This window comes from Ornithorhynchus anatinus, chromosome 3 (assembly GCF_004115215.2).
Source record: "Ornithorhynchus anatinus isolate Pmale09 chromosome 3, mOrnAna1.pri.v4, whole genome shotgun sequence".
NCBI classification, from domain to species: Eukaryota; Metazoa; Chordata; class Mammalia; order Monotremata; family Ornithorhynchidae; genus Ornithorhynchus; species Ornithorhynchus anatinus.
Window position 1 is genome coordinate 119,899,523 of NC_041730.1, and position 19,879 is coordinate 119,919,401.

Here is a 19,879-nt window from a genome sequence, read left to right on the forward strand (position 1 = left end):
ACATATAAGACAGTTGCTATAAATCTGTTCTTTCTGTAATCCTTTTTGATAAACTTTTTCTTTAAGGTATCTTACTTGGAAAAAGCTAAAGTAATAACTTTCTCAGCTTCTACCAAATACAAAATGGCTTGCTATTTTACGTACAATATTTTTTAAAGGATTACAGTTCCCCACACCTTGAAAATGCTGACCTCCCCTCACCACCCAAGCTCCAGAATGACACTTCAACATGGAAAATAACCCTCAAACTGCAAATCCAGTTGACACCTTACTCTCTAACTTAAATGGTCTTTTACTAGGAAACAAAAAAGTTTAACTATAATTTTGTATCTAAAACAAATCAAATTTGGAGCACCATTTGATAAGGTCAAAGATTACACTACCAGATGGGTGAAAATTTAGAAGCGACTTAAGGTTTGATAATAGGGGTAAAAACATGATGGCCATATTCACTTAATCCAATAGATGCTATTACAAAATCAATCACAATCCTACTTTTTCCATCGATCAATGGTATTTACTTAGTGCTTGCTGTGTATGGGGCACTGTATTAAGCGCTTGGGAGAGGCCAATACAATGCAGTTGGTAGGCGCATTCCCTGCCCGCAATGAGCTTACAGTCTAGAGGACTGCAAGGGTTTAATGCAATGCCCTGCATAGAGTAAACACCAATAAATACGACTGATTGACTAATCAACAGTTTAAGCAATTAATTAGTCCAAAGCAGTTAAGATGAATGCACTTAACTATTTAGTTTCTTCAAGCTTACTGACGTGCCAGGCATTATTCACTTGCAAGTGTTTTATATTATTTTCGAGAAAAATGTTATTTTTGAAGCAACGACTCTGCTAAGTATCTTTAGGAGTACTGTACGTGTTTCATCATTGCCAGTGGTGTTACAACTAGAGTTAGTGAATTCACTACAGAAGTCATTTTTGGGCTCTGCAATTAGGAAAATTCTTGTGTTCTGAATTCTTGCTTTGATCATGCCTAAGCAGCTTCCTTGGGTCTGATCATCTATGAAAAAAAAAAGACCAGGCTTCACTCAATCAGGGAGATTTATTGAGTGTCCACTAAGTACACAACATTGGACTAAGAGCTTGAAAGGGTACAACCGCAAGATTCCGACAGATAGACAATGACTGCCCCACCTTCAAAGTCTTATTGAAGGTACATCTCCTCCAAGAAGCCTTCCCTGACTAAGCCTTCATTTCCTCTTCTCCCAATCCATTCCATTGTTCACCCCCCACTCAGCTCTGCAACATTTATGTTCATATCTATAATTATATTATTTTAATGTCTGTCTCCCTGCTCTATACTGGAAGCTCATTGTGGTTAGGGGATGTGTCTGCTTATTGTTATTCTATACTCTCAAGCTCTTAGTACAGTGTTTGGCACGCAGTAAGCATTCAATAAATATGACTGACTGAATGAATAACTCACATTTGCACATCCCCTGCCCCAAGGAGCTTGAAGGTGATGGTGGAGTTTCCCTCCAAAAACGATGGACGAGCTTCCGTGGAGTGGCCGAGCCTTCAGGTCTGAGGACTTGCATGAAGTGATTGGTGCAGCTCCACTCGGTTTCCCACATCTGCGAGTCATGATTCCACTGGGGCAAGGAATACCACAAGCGGAGGTGGGCAAGGGAACAAAAAGCTGTGGAGTTTCACAAAAAATGTGACACACAAAACCTATTTACAGCCAAAGGAGCAGGGCAGCACCATTCCCTAGGGTACCAGAAAATTCGCTTGGAAAAAGTGGTGAACCACTATGGGATTCAATCAGCTCCTGGAGCCAAGGACTCATGGGCTTAGAACAAGTGCCCAGTGCTTAGAACAGTGCCCAGGGCTTAGAACAGTGCTTGGCACACAGTAAGGGCTTAACAAATATCATCATTATTATTAGTATGGGCTCAGGCTGTGGAAGGTAGGGAAGAAAAGAGGTAGAGAGAGGAAAATAATTTAAGGAGTGAGATAACAATTCTGCTTCTTATGCCTCCCCTTCCAGACCCCCAGACAAAAAACCTTGTGCTGGCTGATGAGACACAAGTCCCATGTTAATCCTGAAATCACCCTGCAGGAGTGGGGCCCATTTAGTGGGATTTGGACCAATCTATGATTCCTCTACACTGTAAGATCCTGGTGGGCTGAGAATGTGTATAGCGTATAACAGTATAAACACTGCTATAATGTACTCTCCAAAGTGCTCAGTACAGTGTTCTGTACACATAAAGCACTCAATAAATACCACTGATTGATTGATTATAGTTCTGGCAGTGTGGCCTGGTAGAATCAGAATGGGACTAGGAATCAGGAGACCCAGGTTCTAATCCAGGCTCCGCCCCTTGACTTGGTGACCAGGTGCATGTGTCATTACTCTCTAGGCCTCAGTTCTCTCACCTGGACGATGAGGATAAAATGCCTGCTGGCCCTCCCTCTTAGGGGTTCCTCAAGGGTCAGTTCTTGGTCCCCTTCTATTCTCTATCTATACTCACTCCCTTGGTGAACTCATTCGCTCCCACAGCTTCAACTATCATCTCTACATGGATGATACCCAAATCTATAACCCCTCCCTTCTTCTCTCTCCCTCCATCCAAGCTTGCATCTCCTCCTGCCTTCAGGCCATCTCTACTTGGATGTTCGCCCGCCACCTAAAACTCAACATGTCCAAGACTGAGCTCCTTATCTTCCCTCCCAAATCCTGTCCTCTCCCTGACTTTCCAGTCACTGTGGACAGCACTACCATCCTTCCCGTCTCACAAACCCGCAACTTTGGTGTCATCCTTGACTCCGCTCTCTCATTCATCCTACAAATTCAATCTGTCACCAAAATCTGCCGGTCTCACCTTAACAACAAGATCTGCTCTTTCCTGTCTATCCAAAACACTACCATGTTAGTACTATCACTCATCCTATCCTGACTGGATTAATGCAACAGCATCCTTTCTGACCTCACAACCTCCTGTCTCTCCCCACTTCAATCTACATTTCACTCTGCTGCCCAGATTATCTTTCTACAGAAACATTCCGGGCATGTCATCCCCCTCCTCAAAAACCTCCAGTGGTTGCCTGTCAACCTTCGCACAAAACAAAAACTCCTCACTATTGGCTTCAAAGCTCTCCATCATCTTGCCCCCTCCTACCTCACCTCGCTTCTCTCCTTCTACATCCCAGCCTGCACACTCTGCTCCTCTAGTGCTAGCCTACTCGTGCCTCACTCTTGCCTGTCCCGACGTCGATCCCTGGCCCACATCCTACCTTCCTACCTCTGGCCTGGAATACCCTCCCTCTTCAAATCTGCCAAACTAGGACACTTTCCCCCTTCAAAGCCCTACTGAAGGCTCACCTCCTCCAAGAGGCCTTCCCAGACTAAGCCCCTCTTTTCCTCAGCTCCCCCTCCTCTCTCCATTGCTGACTTGCTCCCCGTGCTCTACCCCCAGCACCCCGCCCCACAGCATTTGCGTACCAGCGCTTAGAACAGTGCTTGGCACATAGTAAACTTAACAAATACCATCATCATCATATACATATCTACAATTCTTTTTATTTATATTGATGCTATTGATGCCTGTTTACTTGTTTTGATGTCTGTCTCCCCCTCTTCTAAACTGTAATCTTGTTGTTGGCAGGGATTGTCTCTCTTTATTGCTGAAATGTACTTTCCAAGCACTTAGTACAGTGCTCTAAACACAGTGTAAGTGCTCAATAAATATGACTGAATGAATGAATGAAAAACAATAAGCCTCTTGTGGGAAAGGGGCAGTCTGATTATTTGATTATCTGATTATTTGTACCTTCTGGAGACTTGGCCCAGTGCTAACTGCCTAATAAATATTTGCTAAATACCAGGACTATTATTATTTTGAAAGTTGGACATGTGCCCCAAAGGATTTGGAATGGGTCTCCTCCCATGAAGAATCTGTCAGGGCTAGGACTTCCAGGATAATGTACAATACTAAAATAACTTAAGTGTATTATCAGATCAGTATGGAAGTCTACCATCTTTGGTTTACTAAAAATATATTTACAGCCCCTTTGTGATTCTATAGAGAAAGAATAAAATCCATCCAAAAGAAGCCAGACTACATACCATAGCTGAGGTCTGCTCTCTTTCACTGTCAACGTCATGGCCACCCTCCCGCCTGGAACTTCCCCACCTTCACATCACCGTTTTGTACAACTTCAAAGCCGTGCTAAAATGACATTTTCTCCAGGAAACCTTCCCTGATCACTCCACCCTATTTCCCCCTCCTACCATTCTAGTATATCATTAATGTTTGGGTCCTCACCCTCTTCCATTCCCGTAGCACTCTCGTCCAAATGCTTAATCACTGTCACTTCCCCTTACCTGCAATAATTTTAGTGTCTGTCTTCCCTGCTAGACTGTGTCTTCCCTGCTAGACTGCAGGACCCTTGAGGGCAGGGACTGGTGCTCACTAACTCTATTCCCTTTTTTTAATGGTATTTGCTAAGCACTTATTATGTGCCCGGCATATAACTTTGAAGCATTTAGGGTAGATACAAGCTAATCAGGTTGGACACAGTCCCTGTCCCACATGGAGCTCACAGTCTTAACCCCCATTTTACAGACGAGGTAACTGAAACCCAGAGGAGTGAAGTGCCTTGGCCAAGGTCATAAAGCAGACACTTGGTGGAGACGATTTAGAACCCACATCCTTCTGACCCCCATGTCTGTGCTGTTTCTAGTAGGCCAATGGACACAGACATATCATAGACATACGATGTCTAAAATAGCTACAGCCCTATCACCTCTGGAGCTCACTGTCTTCTTAGCTACTCTGAATATCTTAGGATAGCAGGCAGCCAAGTGGATCCAGTTGGGGCAACCCAGGGTAGGATGCAGGTAATCTGTACCACCATTACCTTATCCCTTGCCCCATTAGAGTGTTAGCAGACTCGCTTTCTTTATTATGCCAATCATGGCAAGACTGGATAGTGGCACCATTAAATCGGATGGGAAATGGAGTGAAACTTTAGCTGCTCTTGACGAGAGGCACATATCCTTTGTCGCTCAACTCAGTTTCCTCAAATTTTACATGCTAAAAAGCTACTGACTCTAAGGTGAGTGAATTTGACAAACAGTGGAATGTGTTTTACTGCACTAAGAAATCCCTAATTTTCTCTCGCAACTAGCATTTTCCTCATTCCAATTAATATCTTTTTCCATTTCTGAAGATGACAGCGTAATTTTCATGTGCCGATAACCCATCGATCTTGCCATTTTCTACTGATGATGGCTGAACCCCATCTCTGTCTCTTCTTTCCCCTCGAGCTCGGTTCTTACTCAAAGCCCTTGTGTGTGCCAAGGTCACAGGGATCTGCTTAACTATGACTACCCCTCCCACCTGCCCCTTCCTGCCCCATGCAGATGGTAGACATATTCTCTGCCCATAAGGAGTTTACCATCTAGAAGGAATTAGGTTTATTTCAGGTCGAGATCGAGCAGATAGATCCCAATTTCCTGAAGAATGGGCAGATCGCATTCCCAGGGAAACAGTGCATAACTTTCCAGCAGCTCTGCTTAATCCTAATAGTTTTCCTAATTGTGATATTGTAAACAGTGAACAGATAACTTCATAATACTGAATGACAAATCGAGCTGCCCTCAGCATAATAAATTGATATCAGCAGGCAGGGATTGACTAATTAGCAATTACTTGAAGATTCCCTCTCCTGCCAATATTCAAAAATTCAAAAACTGAATTAGAGAGGTCAAGTGCCTCGCTCGAGACTGTAAACCAGTGATAAAATTAATAACAAATCACCTGATTAGCATCAAAACAAGCCAGAGTATTTTTATACTAGCTGGATTCACAGAATTGGAAGGAATAAAGACAAAGGGAATCAGTGATACAACCCAATCACAAGGACACCCATACGCCTACAAACAGTCCACTAACTCAGCACTCCTATTCATTCAATCATTCATTCAATTGTACTTATTGAGTGTTTACTGTGTGCAAAGCATTGTACTAAGTGCTTTATAACAATAGACAGACTTATTTCCCTGTGACTGGCCCAACTGGCCCACACTCACCCAACCCTTTTCCTTCTCCCACACTTCTCTCTCCCTTCATCTCCCTGCCCATCATCTAGGTACCCAATACATTCACCCATTAAGCCCCGCAACTTCGGTATGGATGGGAATAGCAGTAGATATGAGGAGAAGCTCCAGGTAGGCTAGCCAGGGCACCAGTTGTCATTTCTCTTCTTACCTATCATTACCACTCCTGCTCAGGTTTCCCCTCCAACCCCCCTTTTTTTACAGATGAGGTAACATGCGCAGAGAAGTGAAGTGACTTGCCTTAGGTTACGCAGCAGACAAGTGGCGAAGTCGGGATTAGAACCCAGGTCCTCTGACTCCCAGGTCCGGGCTCTCTCCACTAGGCCCCACTGCCCCACTACCTGCACTGTGCTGCTGCAGTCGATAAAGAATCCTGTTAATAGACTTACTACAGCTTGGAAGATCATGCATGCCGCCTTTCACGTCTGCATATGATCCGAAAAGGTCTTTTTGAAGCGAGATAAGAGCGCTTTCCCAAGGCATTCATTCATTCATTCAGTGGTATTTATTGAGCGTTTACTATGTGCAGAGCACTGCACTAAGCACTTGGAAAGTACAATTCAGCAACTAAGAGAGAAAATCCCTGCCCACAACGGGCTCACACTTTAGGAAGGGGGAGACAGACATCAAAACAAGTAAACAGGCATCAATATAAATAGAATTATAGCTATGCACATATATACACAAGTGCTGTGGGGCGGGGATGGGGGTAGAGCAAAGGGGGCAAGTCGGGGCAATGGGGGGAAGGAGAGCTGAGGAAAAGGGGGGCTTTGTCTGGGAAGGCCTTCTGGAGGAGGCGAGCCTTTAGTCGGGCTTTGAGGGAGGGAATACATAAACTCTTACTTCAATTCTCAGTCTGGCCTGATGCATGTCACCTTGTGAACTAGGGTGGAACCAAGGAGGTGAAAAACCATTAAATTTGACTCCCTCCTACCTGGACTTTGAGCCCCATGTGGTACAGGGACTTTGTCCAACCTGACAACTCGATGGCTACCCCAGTGCTTAATACAGTGCCTGGCACATAATAATAATAATAATGTTTGTATTTATTAAGCGCTTACTATGTGCAGAGCACTGTTCTAAGTGCTGGGGTAGACACAGGGGAATCATGTTGTCCCACGTGGGGCTCACAGTCTTCATCCCCATTTTACAGATGAGGGAACTGAAGCACAGAGAAGTGAAGTGACTTGCCCACAGTCACACAGCTGACAAGTGGCAGAGCCGGCATTCAAACCCATGACCTCTGAGTCCAAAGCCCGTGCTCTTTCCACTGAGCCATGCTGCTTCTCTTGCACTCAAGCACTTAAGAAATATTATTATTATTATTAGTGCTAGTGCTACTACTGACAACTCAACATACCCGCACCTCTACACATGTAAACATACAGCCTCATTAATAGGAAGAAAGCAAAATGGAAATATAATGCATGAAGAGATTTGCCATTTCTGAGTTCCATAAATTCTCTTCCCATTGGTATCCCTGAAGGGGAAAAAATTGGCATTAGCTGAATTAATCACATGTATTAGCTCATGTACTTGTTTTTAACCTCAGGACAATTCTATGAAATTAATATGACAAGAACAAATGAAATTAAGAAAGAAACACTGATCATTTAAATTGCTTTTCACTTGATCTGTTGCCAAACATCCAAGACTGAAATTTTACAAATTAACAGAAAAAGTAATCTTTCACTGATCCTCTTTATAGCCAAGCCTGGTGAATTAAACAAGGATTTTATGGGGATTTAAATATATGCATATATATGCATGTATATATACACATATGGCAAAACGAGCTTGTGTATGAACAGTTTGCTTTAATATTATTTTGAAATCATCTTCAACGGCATCCTAAACTATCAAGAAAAATTACAGTCAAAACTATAGGATAAATAAAAACTACGGAGTATTATTCGATTCTCTTTTAAACGAGAGTTAATAGCCACATTTTCTCATGGATGACATTAAATATACACACGAGGAAAAGGGCTAATCTTCTTTGGAACACACTGAAAAGTAATTCAAGAAATTCACTAGTATCATTTTAAAGCCCCACAATAAAACCCACCACTATGCATAAATTCATTGTTGGGTTACTACCCGTCCTGTTTCTACATTACCACGGAGAAGAATCTGCCTAAAACTGTACGCATTTCAAGCATCTCAATCCCCTTTGTAAGACAATATCTGGACTGCAATTTTTTTTTACTGTTAAATTGGCCTCCCAAATATGACTGCCTGCTTAGGGACCAAAAAAAAAAAAAGCCTCAAAGACCACTCAACCCAAATTGGATTTTAAATTCCATAATCATCTGATTAAGATTAAATCATAATGCACTGTAAAACTGCTTATTTAGAAAAAAACATATACATAACATAATGAACAAAAATATCTTTGTTGTATACATTGAATTCAGAAAAATATAATCAAATAGTTGCAGAATTATGAAAGCATTCCACGGTCAATATGGTGCTCACAACTTTTGGAAATGATATGAAGGGTGGCCTCAGTTTGTGATGGATAATAAACCACTCTAACAAGCAGTCACTGATTTTTGGCAATAAAAATTCCAAGACAGTTGTATTTCATCCCCATTTCAGTACCAATTCCAAATGTGCTCACAATAGTTCAAGGCAAGTCAACTACTTCTATCTAAGGGCTGTTACAAGTCAGCAATTTTCATTGCGCTCTAGCTGCAATTTTCTTGGGGGAGAAATGTGTTTGTTTTTTCCATCATTCTTAACCAATAACATATTTACAGGAGAACCCCAACATTAATAACCAAATGTAACCCTCCACTGGCTGGCAGAAAGGCTGAAATACTTCAATATAAACCATTTGGAGGAAGCTTTTTCATACTATATTGCCGACTCAGATTTTATGGTAGCAAAGGTTTCTTTCCACAGTCTCTGGCACATGATTTAAAGATTGCTGTGAAGAAACATAGACCTGCCTTCACACTTGAATCTGATGTCCCTGATGGGGAAATTCACCTATGGGTGCATATTCAAAACTGTGCATATACAATTAGTGCCCCTTCCTGGACTGATGTTTCTCCTTGAGATCAATCCATCGAACTTATTGACTGCTTACTATGTGAATACTGTACTAAGCACTTGGGAAAGTGCAACACAATGGAATTGGCAGCCATGTTCTATACCTACAATGACCTTACAGTTTAGAGAGGGAGACAGACATTAATATAAATTACGGGTATGTACGTAAGTGCTGTAAGACTGAGGGTGGGGGTGAATAAAGAGAGCAAATCCAGTGATTGTGAACACAGTTTCTTCAGTTCTTAGATTAAGACAGCAGCATATTTTTTTGTCCTTAACATTTTGGTCTCGTCCAAACAGCTGCATTTCTGGAGTCAAGAAATTATGCTGTCAATCAGGTATTTGAAGGCATGTTCTGAGTAATACAGCTAGAGGATAGAGAAGGTAAAAGTCACCCAACTTTTATGAGATGCTTTAAGTACTAGTATCAATTAGCTGATTTCAACTTCATAAAGTCCCTTACTTTTCAAAGGGAAGAGGTTAAATCAAGTGGGAAAAAAAAATGAATTTGGCAGTCAACAACATTAGCAATCACGCTGTTGACCTGGGGATGAATACTGTATTCCATGACAGTGGCACTTTTCTTTTATAGAGAAGGAACAAAAAAGGAATCTGATTTTAACTTGTCCATTCACTTGGTTGTAGAGAGGAAAGTGTTTTAGTCATAAGGTTATTTTTGGAGTGCTAAGTGCACCTTAAAGCAACCAGATCAACTTGTTAAAAACTCTAGCTTTCAGGATCTGGGAACATGCCTTTATGCCAGGTGTTCAATGTGGCCTAGGGAATAGAACAAGGGCTTAGGAGTTGGAAGGACCGGGTTCTAAACCTGGCTATGCCACTTGTCTGCTGTGTGACCTTGGGCATGTCACTTCACTTCTCTGTGCCTCAGTTCCCTCATCTTTACAATAGGGATTAAGACTGTGAGCCCCATGTGGAACATGGACAGTATCCTACCTATTTAGTCTGTATCTATCCCAGTGCTCAGAACAGTGCTTGACACACAGTAAGTGCTTAACAAATATCATTATTATTATTATTATTCTCTGTGGGGCTTCTTCCTCCTTCCCAAGTTGGTCTGACCCAAACTTCAAACTATTCTACCTACTTTTTGCTCCTTTCAGACACAGTGTAAGGGGAAGAGAATTATTTTCCTCACACGGTGACTTTATACCATTTAGGAAACCACAAGAACTATTAATTACCTTGAACATGTACAAACATATTTTCTGAACCATCAACAGATAGCGTTGACACTCCGTCCTGCCGTAACATGTATTTTTCCCCGTATATTTGCCTAGAACACTGTTGAAGAACTAGGGAAGGTTGACCCAACGATATAAAGTTGTTTGACCAGAGAACACATGGGGCTGGGATCGACAACTTGTAGGCATGTGTGCGGAGTTGGATATACTGTCAAAGTTTTCCTCAATGTGGGGTTTTCCAAGAATACAAGTCCTGTGATACCGGAGAATTGGGTGAATTTTTCAGTGTTGTTTGACAAATACCTCAAGCATAAGAAGAAACATTTCCTAGCAAGTGTTTAAGTAGAAACTAATGAATATTTTATGTATTTCATAAGACCTTTAAAGAAATGGAGCCAAAGTTCTTTAAGTTAAGCAGATTTGACTATTCCATGAAATTTCAAACTTATGTATAATAATCTGTCCAATTCACAATGCTTCACGTCTGTATTCAATAACTGTAGAATTTTTTTCCAAACAATGTTTAATTACATTTCCATAAAAACATAATTAAAGCCCATATGTAGAGGATAAAGAGCATAAACAGTGAAACTCTGATTTTTCTTATTTAGCTCCAGGCAATTGTTGCCCTTCTAGGAGATATGAGTCAGCCTATATAATACAGTGGTTTTATGCCAATGACTAGGTTGACAAAAAACATGGTTCAGTGTTTATACTTTATTTTCTTTCTTAGGGAAAAGCATAACAATTTAGAAGAAGTTTTAAAGTGGCATGCCAAAGACATAGTTGCAAATGAAAATGATTGTGCTATCTGGCCCTTGAAAAGGAAACATCAGTATTGAGGGCTTAGACATTTAGAGCCCATCTAAAGGGAAGGAGGGTGGTCCCGCTCACTCACTACAGTTATTACTACTATTATTATTATGGTATTTGTTAAGCGCTATGTGCCAAGCACTGTTCTAAGCACTGGGGCAGATACAAGGTAATCAGGTTGCCCCATGTGGGACAACCCCATTTTACAGATGAGGTAACTGAGGTACAGAGAAGTTAAGTGACTTGCCCAAAGTCACACAGTAGACAAGTGGTGGAGTCAGGATTAGAACCCATGACCTCTTACTTCCAAGTCCATGCTCCTCCCATTAAACCAACTGCTTCTCAGTTAGCCCTGATGGGCAAGCAGGAAGTTCCCAATCCATTTTTTGCGGGAAGGGCTGGAGCTCAGCAAAGTGTCTCTCTATGCCCCAGGGTGCCACCATAGTGGATCCCTTTCCCCTTTCTCCTTCTTTGCCTCCTGTCCCTCTCTACCAACTCCATCCTGATTTTCTTACCCTTCCTCACCTTCCTTGTTCTAAGGTCTAGATTTATCTATGAAATCACTACTATCACAAATATTTTTCTGCAGTGAGTGCTAAACATTTTGACTTGTTCAAGTTCTTCTTTTTCATATGTACTTTTGTATTATTACCCCTAAATCATTTTAGATTTAAGGTTTATATGAGAGTATAATATTAATTTTTGTACCAAATTCAACTCAGACTTTGATATATTTAGTGAAAACCTATTGATGAACATAATAGCAATACTTTTTCAGAATCCAAGATTAATTTCTTAAGTGGTTTTGTGTTGTGGAGGGGGGAATACAATTTCAGAATGCTATTATTCTTAAGAAAATTCTGCAGCTCTTTGTACCTGCAATGCTCTTGTGGTAATATTTATAAGAAAAGAAAAGTTTTAAATAGGTAAAGAAGAAATGTAAGCGTTTGGACAAAACACATCCATAATCTCAGTGCCAAAGACTTCAGTAAGAAGAATAAAAACAATTTAGATACTTTTTGCAACACCCCCCGCCCCACTCTTTTTTTTGATCAAGTGAATTTGAAAATTTCTAAATCAATTATTTACTTTTAAGTTTTTGGGGTTTTTTTGAAACATAGTAAAGCCAATAATTTAGGATGTGGGCTAAGGAAAAAAATTGTGCAGCTAGGCCTTTTAAAACATTTGACCATTTTGAAATCCCTAGAGCACAGCCAACCCTCACCATAGAAAACTGGCATGTAATTCACTGGAACCGAGGAGAAGGTCATTTGTTAAGCAACAAACAGCAGGTACCATACCAAAAAACTCAACCTTTGACATGCACACTTCAGTGTTCCATGCAATCTTTCTCAAGAAGCCCTCCTACTTGCTCAGACTACCATAGTTTACTCAGTCAGGCCTAAGCTAAAGCTTTAGGAGACTGGCTCAGGAACCAACTCGTTTCAAAGGCTGCAAATATCAGGTACTGGCTTAGTACAGAGCACTGATACTTCCTTTTGTTCTTGTCCATTCCTCTGGGGTTAAACAGTCCCCAATCATATTTTCCTCAAAAACACTGACATGAAAGTTCCCTAAATTTCAGTGAGGACCAAATGATAAAATTCACCTACCATAAATGTCATCTATCTTTGCATTAACGACATACATCTCTTCATCTACCTTCATTTAAAAGTATTTCTCGCCAATGTATGCATTTTATGCCACACTCTTATTATAAGCATTGTCCATGGTACGACAAGATTATATTCTTTGAAAATGTGGCTTTATCATAGCCTGGATCTTCCCAGACTTACACATTATTTATTAGGATGTGTTCCTGACTTGCTAGAGGTAAGAAATTATTACACTTTAAATTGGTCCCTGCCCCTCCCCCATCTCTGCAACTAACCCGTGCTCCTTTTGTGTTCTGTGTTGCATCTTTGTTCTTTTTTTCTATTGTAATTATAGCTTCAGCAGTGGCAGCTGTCATCACCCTCCCACCTCCTCCTTCACCTTACAGTCCTGCATAATGATAATAAATCACGGTGTTTGTTAAGGGCTCACTACGGGCTGCACATTATGCTAAGCACCAGAATCCATACAGTCAATTGGGGGTATTTATTTAGTGCTTACTCTGTACAAGGCACCATTCCAAGTGACTGGGAAAATACAATTCATGAGTATTAGCAAAAACGTTCCCTGACCTTAATGAGCTTACAGTCTAGAGGAATGAGTTTACAAGATAATCGGATTGAACGCAGCATTTCTCCTACACTTGGCTGAAATTCTAAGTAAGAGGGAGAATAATTATCTTATCCCTATTTTACAGATGAGGAAACTGAGACACAGAGAAGTGACTTACCTAAGGTCTCCCAGCAGACTAGTGGTGGAGCCGGGAATGGTACCAGGGTTTCTCGATTCCCAGTGCCATGTTCTTTCTGCTATTCACTCATTCATTCAATTGTATTTATTGAGCACTTACTGTTCATTCAATCATATTTACTGAGCACTTACTGTGGGCAGAGCACTGTACTAAGCACTTGGGAGACACTGCCTCCATGGGACAGGATGGGGGTGAGGGAGGGTGTTTCCCTCCCAAGCCTACACTGTAGCCATATGTGCCCATTCTTGGCTCCATCCCTGCTGCTTTGGCTGGATCGATTAGGGAGGGGGTGTGTGGCCATCTGGCCTGCACCCTCAAAGGTCCCAAATGAGCTAAATATGGAGCCAAGAGCACCAGTGCTTAGATTGGTTAACTGGTGCCTACCTGCCAAAGGGCAAGTGATCTCCATCATCCCAGCAGGTGGACAGCAGGACAGAAGGAAGTGGCAGAGCTCAGCATTTCCACATCGGGTGAAAGGGTAGAACCCTTTCTTAAGGGTATAAGAGCTTTTCTTCAGCTCCCCCTCCTTTCCACGTCACCTCAACTTGCTCCCTTTGCCCTTCCCCCAACCCCGCCCCACAGCACTTATGTGTATATCTATAATTTTATTTATTTATACTGAAGCCCATTTACTTGTTTGGATGTCTGTTTCCCCCTTCTAGACTGTAAGCCCGGTATGGGCAGGGATTGTCTCTCTTTATTGCCAAATTGTACTTTCCAAGCACTTAGTACAGTGCTCTGCACACAGCAAGTGCTCAATAACTATGATTGAATGAATGAATGAATCAATCAACCCAGGCTTGAACTGGGAGCAGAACACACCAGCTGGTGTGGGCCGAGCACATCCACCTGCTCTGCCCGGGGATGCCCACACTGTTATCAGCCCAAGGTAGGACGAGGAACTCAGGATGTCAGTAACTATCAGAATTGGGACTATTGAAGCAGCATGGCCTAGTGACAAGAGCATGGGCTTAGGAGTCTGAGGTTGTGGGTTCTAATCCCAGCTTCACCACTTGTCTGCTGTGTGACCTTGGGCAAGTCACTTCACTTCTCTGTGCCTCAGTTCCCTCATCTATAAAATGGGGGTGAAGCCTGTGAGTCTGCTATGGCACAGGGACTGTGTCCAACCTGATTAGCTTATATCTACCCCAGCGCTTAGAACAGTGTTTGGCACATAGTAAGTGCTTAACAGATACCATCATTATTATTATTATTATTTTATTAACTGCTGGAATGGGCTTGCCTCAAGGCACACAGAGGAACGGATATCGGACCTTGAGCTCTGACTAAATGCTAGTTACAGTGAATTCAACTGAAGCACTTGTCTGATCATCAACTTGGACTTGCATTTGTGACCACTAAATGCTTATCCACCTTACCTTGGGTCTTTTGTTCATTCTTAACTTGGAAAACGTCTCCTCACCTTTGAGGCTGGTTGGGGACAAGGTGCCAGGCGAAGCAGCATGGTCTAGTGGGAAGAGGACAAGCCTGGGAGTCAGAAGGACCTGGGGTCGAATTCCACTTGTCTGCTGGGTGACCTCGGACAAGTCCCTTTATTGGACCTCAATTACATCTGAGGCCTTCTCAGACTAAGCCTCCCTTTTCCTCTGCTTCCCCTCCCCATCGCCCCAACTTGCTCCCTTACTCTACACCCCTCCCTGCCCCAAAGCACTTGTGTATATATGTACATATTTATGATTAGAATTATATTTATTTTTATTAATGATGTGTATGTAATTATAATTCTATTTATTTATGATGCTACTAATGCCTGTTTACTTGTTTTGATGTCTATCTCCCCCTTTCTAGATTGTGAATCCATTGTGGGCAGGAATTGTCTCTATTTTTTGCTGAATTGTACTTTCCAAGTGCTTAGTACAGTGCTCTGCACACAGTAAGCACTCAGTAAATACAATTGAATGAATGAATGAACTTCATCTGTAAAATCAGGATTAAGACCATGAGCCCCATGTGAGACATGGACTGGGTCCAATCTGATTATCTTGTACCTATCCCAGTTCCTGAAACACAGTAAGTGCTTTACAAAGACTGTAGGAAAAAAAAAGGGAGGCAGAAGGTAGGGGAATAGGAATAGGGGGAGTGGTGACAAGGGCTGTTGCCAGTAATATCACAATGAAAGTTTATCGAAAGAAAAGAAATTAATTTCTTTCTCTCCTAAAATGTACAAGTGGAATTTTGGGCAAAACCCACTTTAAAGAAAACTCTCAGGATCTCACCTGGAGAGTTTCCATTACTCTACCAGTCTCGACTATGGGAGGGAGAGTCAAAGCAGAGGCCTATCCATTCCATTCCTAGCTTGGGCAATGGCTAGCGAGGCGAAGGCAATCTGCTACAAGTCAAAACTCACCTGTGTGGGGCAGCAGCAGCATAGGAGAGAGCGGGCGGAGACTCAGGTTTACTGCGTGGAAGGAGGCAATGGTAAACGGCTTCTGCATTTTTACCATGAAAACTCTAAGGATCCACTACCAGAATGATTGCAGATAGAGGTGGGGTATTCTGAGAGAGATGTGTCCATGGCGTCACTATGGGTTGCACACAACTCGACAGCATAAGACAACAACAACAACACGTTAAAGAAGATGTGCGACGTAGTGCTAATGGTGCTTGGTTTCAGTCGGTCAGTCCATTGTATTTATTGAGCACTTTCTGTTTGGAGATCACTGTACTAAGGGCTTGAGAGTACAATATCCAATATAGCAGACACGTTCCCCACCCACAAGGAGCTAATGTACTTGTGATCAATGGTTTCTTCCAAACAATATGTTGTGCTTAACCTAGATGGGCTCACATTACTGGAAGAATGTTCCCTATTTCTATCACCATATTCTAGCCAAAACACGTAGTGAAAGCACTGTTCTGACAGAACTGAGTGTATTATTTGGTACCGTTCAGAAGGATTATAGGTAGACAGGGTGTCAAATTCAATATACGGGGTCGGGGAGGAGGGAATCAAGATACCTAAATCCATCAAGCCATACGTGTGACATCCCCAGGGTGGATCTATAGAGAGCTGCTTTATCCCACTGTAGGATCATATGACCATTTTATTTTTATAAATGCTAGTGGACCAAGTGATTTGCCATGAGGAGCTGAATTTGGCTCACTGAGGACACTCTAGGAAAGGCTGCGTTAATATATTGCTAAGGAAGGAAAAACAGGGTACTTAGGTTGCAGGTAACACTTCATTGTAGCGGACTTATATTAGAAAGCCAGTGAGAGTCATTTGAATTACAGGGCATTTTAGAAGACTGTTTCCAAACCTTTCCGGGGAAGTTATGGGCCACATTATTACTATTTATTTATAGCCCAGCCTGCTCACCTCTCTGACAGAGAAGCAAATCAAATTCCAAAATTTTTGCACAATATTGACAATGTTTAAAGGCTACATTTCCTCAAAGGGAAAAATGTCTGACTCACATAGGCAACTGGCAAACTGCAAACTAGTACTGTTGAGCAGGGTGTGACCAAGCAACGAAGAGAATCATGTTCATAGTAGGCAATGGACAATGGAGTTTAGTCCAAGAGTGTTTAAGTGTGGGTGGTTGCTCCTAGCAATCGGAAGGAATTATGGATACGGAGCCATGACTGCTCTCAGCAGGTATAACCCAGTCACAGATGATAGATAATAATAATAATTATGGTATTCGTTAAGTGCTTACTATGTGCCAGACACTGTTCTAAGCGCTGGGGTGGCTATAAGCAATTTCGGTCAGACACAATACCTATTCAGTGTGGTGCTCCCAGTCTCATTCCCCATTTTACAGATGAGGTAACTGAGGCACTGAGAAGTGAAGTGACTTACCCGAGGTCAAGCAGTAGACAAGGGGTGGAGCCGGGAGTAGAATTCATGACTTTCTGATTCTCAGGACTGTGCTCTATCCACTATGCCATGCTCTCTGAGTAATCCTACCTCCCACTGGAGTTTGCTCCAGAGAACTTCCAATAATAAAAAGGGCAGCAGTGTCGCTTATGCCCAAATAGCCTCCAGAGAAGTATCTTGTCTCATTATCACCTGCAGCCCATGAAAGGCAACAAACCAAATGAATAATAATAATTAAGGTATTTGTTAAGTGCTTATTATGTGCTGAGCACTGTTCTAGGGGCTGGGGTAGATACAAGTTCATCAGGTTGTCCCATGTGGGCCTCACAGTCTTAATCCCCATTTTACAAATGAGGTAACTGAGGCACAGAGAAGTTAAGTGGCTTGCCCAAGGTCACACAGCAGACAGTGGCAGAGCCAGGATCACAATCCACGTCCTCTTATTCCCAAACCCATGCTTTTTCCACTGAGCTGCACTGCTTCTCTGTATGGATCTCTAGACTTTTAAGTTTGTTATGGGAATGCCACTTACTCTATTGTACTCTCCCAAGCACTTAGAACAGTGCTCTGCATTTAGTAAGTGCTCAGTTAATACCACCGATTGACTGAAACCCACAACCCAGAGATAAACAGCTCTTTACGTCTCTTGGTTTCAACTTGATTTTCCCAAGACCTCAGAAAGGCACTGATAAAGTATTTTCATTGCTTAAAGAATGTTTGGGCTCAAAATAACATAATGCTTTCCAAAAATTGTACTGTAGTCTCATGGTTCCATTATTATATTCCATTTAATATAACCTCCTCTTTTCACCCGAACTGCTCTATAACCTAGGCTATTTTCACAAATTTAACAATATTCCTGCTGGTATTACCCTTGGATGAACTACATTCTAGCCTCCTGCTGTTCCTGGAAATGCATTAAAGCAGGTCACGTGGAGTTCCTCATGTCAACAAATGATGGCTCAATTAGGCAGATAAGTATCTACAGCCCTCAGCAGATTCTCTCTTCAGCTGATTCTCAGCAGTTTAAAACCGTATTGCATGAGGGTTAAGGAAAGAACAATTGCCACCCTTAACAAAACTTTTGCTCCTTATCATGTAACTTGTGAATGAACTTTTATTGCAAATGAATATTCTAAAATCCAGTCCATGGTAAAATGAGCAATGTTGGTCAATCAGAAATCTTGTGTATCAGTTTCTGGATAAAACCTGTCTCAGGTATTCGTCATCCCCTTAGCCGGTCTCCCCAGCCTGTCACCTCTGAGTCATATTAGATTTTTTTCCACTTCTTTATATACCCACTTCCAGTCCTACCAATCCATTCTCTGAGATGACTGTAGAATCTGTCTCGTCCTCTCCATTTCGATGGACCAAGATCTAGCCTAACTCATACTTGCAACACTGCAGAAGTCCTCTTTCTGGTTTACTGGCTTCCATCACTTTTGTTCACGTCACGCCCCTTCTCCATTACTCCAGAAGTGCCTTTTTTGAGAATAGGTTCCAAAGAGCATCAGTGAAGCTATTCCTGGTTTGATATATTTACAAAGTATGACAAAAAGATTAGACGATTAATGGAATGTAGGACTATATTGAACACAAATGGATAAATTGATAATAAACCAGCAGTGGCTAAAGGGATAGAAGTTGGGAGCGTAGGAGAATTAATCATTCCCCTATCTGCCTGAGTCATTTAACCTCTCTGGGAACCTGGAACCAGCGGGTCATGTTTGCTTGAGAAGCATTTTGAGGTTCTCCAATATGTAAGATTATATTGCTCCAACAGATTAATTCTGCAAAGGCAGTTTATCTCAAGCCAGAATCCCAAACACTCAGATTATCTTTTATATTCTCCCTCCTACTAGGACTGAGAGCCCTATGTGGGCCTGTACCTGACAGCCTAACCTATATCTACCCCAGCAGGTAGGACAGTGCTTGACACATAGTAAGTACTAAACAAATACAATAATATTAATACTCATGATTCAAAATTCTAACATAATATTGGATGAGGTACAACTTTAACTTTCATGCCCAACTCCAAATTCTGATGTCTAAAATTTGAATTACTCATTGAAACCCACAAAAAATTTATAGGGAATTTAAGATCCCAAGTAGCCTCCTCCACTTCTCCACTCCACCTCCTATCAGCATGCCTCAGTCAGTCAGTGGTATTTACTAAACACTTACTGTGTGCAGAGCACTGTTCTAAGTGCTTGGGAGAGTACAATACTAAAGAGTTCATAATAATGATGGTATTTGTTTAGTACTTACTATATAGCAAGGACTGTTCTTAGCACTAGGGTAGACACAAGGTAATCAGATTGTCCCACGTGGGGTTCACACTCTTAATCCCCATTTTATAGATGAGGTAACTGAGGCCCAGAAGTTAAGTGACTTGCCCAAAGTCACACATCTGATAAGTGGCGGAGCCAGGATTAGAACCCATGACCTCTGACTCCCCAGCCCGGGTTCTTTCCACTAAGCCACGTTGCCTCTCTAAGATATGTGTCCTCGAGGA

General features: G+C 41.8%; 1 protein-coding gene and 1 non-coding gene across 3 annotated transcripts in view; one reads left to right on the top strand and one right to left on the bottom strand.

Annotated features, from left to right (window-relative positions):
- ADK (adenosine kinase) overlaps positions 1-19,879 on the bottom strand; it is a 505,307-nt gene that overhangs the window by 233,674 nt on the left and 251,754 nt on the right. The window lies entirely within an intron of this gene.
- Positions 15,740-15,878, top strand: LOC114810415. Its single transcript, XR_003758115.1, has one exon. It is a non-coding gene; the product is annotated as a small nucleolar RNA SNORA7 (small nucleolar RNA).